Below are 3,882 nucleotides of genomic sequence, written 5' to 3' on the forward strand. Positions count from 1 at the left end.
GAAAAAAAAAAAGCATGTCGTAAAAAAAAAAAAAAAAAAAAAGAAAAAAAAAAAGAAAAGAAAAAGCAAAACTTTCTATCCATTTCAAAAGATCTTTCTTCACTCTGCAGCTGGAACAGAACCTGCTATTTGCACTGCTCTATCTTTAGTGGTGTGTCACTTCAATCTCAGAGTTACCCTAGTTTGACAGAAAACAGCAACTGACAACCAAGTTTTTAATTAAATGGGTCAATTCCATTGTACAAAATGCTATCTCCAAACTCATCTATTTTAGACAACTTTTCCAATTTGAGCTTCCTTCCAGGAACTGTGAATGAAGAACTAATTTCTGTTTCAAAGAACCAATTATTCTGTTTGGTACTGAATTATGCTAAAAGGCAGATGGCTATTTTCTCTTAAATTCAAGCAGCATGTCTAGCCAGTGGTGTCTTTCTTGATAGCAAATCTGCAACAAGATAAAACACATCCCAGACAATTTCAATTCACCTTCCAGTGCAGTTAGACTAATGAAAAGTCAAGTTTCAAGCTGGAAATAAATGTCTGTATTTATTTACTTCTGCCATAGTAAATTTTGCCATGCACTGGGATAGTTGACGGGGTATGGGAAGAGCACCAGTCCTCTCATGAAAAGTCAGGTTTACAGGAGCTTCATGGGGGAGCAAAACCTTGAGGATATTCTTTGCCATGAGGCTGAACACTTTGTCCTTTACAGAGGCAGTACTGTATTTAACCCCCAGACTCTGTCTATGTCTCTGAAGACAGAGCATCTGCCACCGTAAAACACAACCACCTTGTCTTCCCTCCTACCAGGGAAGCTCTGTGGGCTCCTCTATGAGCAGCACTCATCCCATCCCTGACCATCTCATGGAAGTGCTTCAGAGGGAGAAGCACAAAATGGAAGTTAAATACATGGGTAAAAGTAGCAAAATTTCTTCTTGTGACCAAAATTTGTTCTGGGAACTCATCCTCTGGAACTAAAGAAAAAGAGTTCATCCCAGGATGAATGTGAGGATTTTCTGTACAGTAAATATGACTAATGCAGCTAAAGGAGGGATGTTTTTCTTACAAGTAGGGAAGTGTATGTCCTGGTATGTCCTGGTATGTCCTGGTCTGTAACCTTCTGAAAATTCTGTATGATTTTGTTTAATTTTGATATAAATCTCAACAGGAAGAGGTTCAGAGAAAGACTACAACTATGACCACAATAACTGAATTCTTGTCTCATGGGATTAGAGCAAAATAATTTGACTTCATTTTACAAGTCAGAACAATTCAAAGGGAGGGTTTGAGGATCACCAGAAGTAAGAAGATATAGTTAAGCTCTAGGGAAGTGCTGTACAAAGAGCAGTGGGCCCATAATTGGCAATGAACTAAGGCTGGGAATGTGTCCTCTCATTGAAGGGTAAAGAAGCTTTTACTTTCTCTGTGCTAATAGTGAATAAACTTTATTTAGAATGATTCACAGTTCTTTTATAAAAACAATACATAATGTGATTGTCTTGCAGTGGAAAAGGATACAGGAAGTTACAGAGCAGAGCTTCTGTTTAGCCTTAAATTCCTTTACTGCCTAATGACTTGTCTGTGTCATTTGTTCTCCAAAGTTAATAAAAGTATCTCAACCATTAGGCTGACTTGTTGCAGGTATAGGAGATGTAGCAGACTATGCACATTTCCCTGTCTTGGCCTTTTTCCCTTTCTTCACCAGTGGACCCCAACTTTATACAGAACTGCCACATCAAGTCTGACTCTGGTTTCAAGAAGAGATGAATTTTTATGAAGGGAAAGGACAGGTGAATGCCACTGTGTTTTTGTTAAGAGGCCCCTCTCCTGCAAGGCCTACAGAGTTCTTTGCTCCCACATGTAGATGGCTGCTTGAAAAGAAACCTCTCTGCTCCTCTGTGCAATGAATACTTCCACATCCTTCTCCAGAAAAAAACACTCTATGTCTTTGAAACAAACCCATGTGAGAAAAAGAAGGCCTGAGAGACCCAAAACCTTCAAGACCAGGAGGAGTTTTCTTTGCAATTGTTCAGTTTAGGCATTTAGGATTGCTAAATGCGATGTCAAGGGAAAAAAAAGACTCAATAGCTCGTTGATCATTAAAGAATACAATAGGTAGTGTGAAAACCATGTGGAGTGAGTTAGGAAAAAATCATATAAGCATACATAATCACTGCTACTTCTTTCTATATGTCAGTGTCTGAGAATGGTGTCTCTCCACCTCCCAGTGAACACAGTATTTGAGCTGTCACTGTACTGAATAGAAATTCTGAGGAAGGTGTCAAAGCACAGTGTTGAAAAATCTGTTTTGAAACTCAGAAGGAATGATTTCTGTAGATGTAGAATAAAAAATTACTCTTCAGTCAATTCACACACAGCCTAGTTTCTGAAACACTATAGTAAAAGCCATGTATTGTTGCAGATAAAGGAATTCCTTTTCTCTACCACAACTTTCCTGCTCAGCCATGAGCATTAATTGAGAAAAATATATATGATTGTGATTATATGTACACACACACACACACACCAGAAGCATTACAGTATCTTAGAACAGAAGTCACTTGCTGACTCCAACAAACTTTCTGAGTCACACGGTCAAAACTGGTTACATTCCATAGCAAATACTATAAAGAAATGCAGAATATATCTATTAAAAAAATACATTTTCCCAGCAGAGCAACACATATCACACTGTTGACATTCAAAGCCCCATTAGTGTAAAATATACATAGAAACATGCTAAAAGCACTGTCCTGACTGGTTCCCTGTGCAGAGCTTAGCTAAAAGTCTATTGCCCAGGCAGAAGAGAAGGATCAAGCCCAAAGTGTAGGACATGAACGTGGGTGTTTTCTCCCTCTTCTGAGCCAGACAGAAAGATAATTTTTTTTTTATTTCCAATAAATGAGGTTCAACATAGACTGTGCCTTATTTCTTTGTGCATAGATTTTTCTGCTTCTGTCACCAAGCAGAATGTGGCAGGACTGAACATCTGAAAGAAAGGGATTTTTCAAGTTGTAAGAAAGAGTGCACTGCTTTTAGCCCCAGCAGTCTTTAATGTCACACATCTCTGGCTTGACTGGTCAGGACTGTTCTGTGTCCCAGTAGTTTTCAGGAAGTACCAGGTCTGACCTTACTGCAGCTCCCATCTGCGCTGACAAACTCCTCACAGGACGTAACCTGATTTCTGTGTAGTAAGAAGTAAAATAAACTACATCTGGACCAAGGCAGTAGGTGTGTTGTCAGTTTATTTAAAACTAACCTTTAGCCCTTGGCAGGAGTTTCTCAGGCTCTGAGGAGTTATATCAGGAATGGACTTCTGTAAAGCAAAAGGGAAAGTAATTTAGAAATATGGCAGTGTCATGGTGCTGGCCAGGTCCTGAAGCCACAAGTGCAGTTGGAATAGTGTGCCCTGAATTAACAAACTGTCTGGCAGCTGGGCTATTGAAGGTGATTAACAGCTGTTTTATGGATTGTCTGCCTCATTCAGTGCATATGTGTGCTGAGGGGCTGCTGTAGTGATGCAGGAGAATAAATAAAGTCTCTGGGACTGAGGAAGAAAACGTCCTCTGTTGTGTTTTAAGGGAACCTGAAATTCATGTAACATTTTGTTCAATTACTTTAAACCTACTTCAAAAGAAATAAAATGCCCACCCTTTAAAGTGGTCTTTAGCGTGACAAATAAAATGACATGGCAATAAACCAGAAAACTGAGACTTTGTTGTTCTGCTATTTCATTGTTCAGCAGAGAAAGTGCTGATGAGCACAAGAATGCATAAAAGAGACTGGAGAATCTTGGCTGAACCTCCATTCAAAAAGCTTTATCGAAATACAAATATGTCATGGAAGTACAAAGCCAGCTAAAATACCCCACTGCTAAATCAG

Source organism: Corvus brachyrhynchos, unplaced genomic scaffold (genome assembly GCF_000691975.1).
Source record: "Corvus brachyrhynchos isolate BGI_N302 unplaced genomic scaffold, ASM69197v1 scaffold34, whole genome shotgun sequence".
Lineage (NCBI taxonomy): Eukaryota > Metazoa > Chordata > Aves > Passeriformes > Corvidae > Corvus > Corvus brachyrhynchos.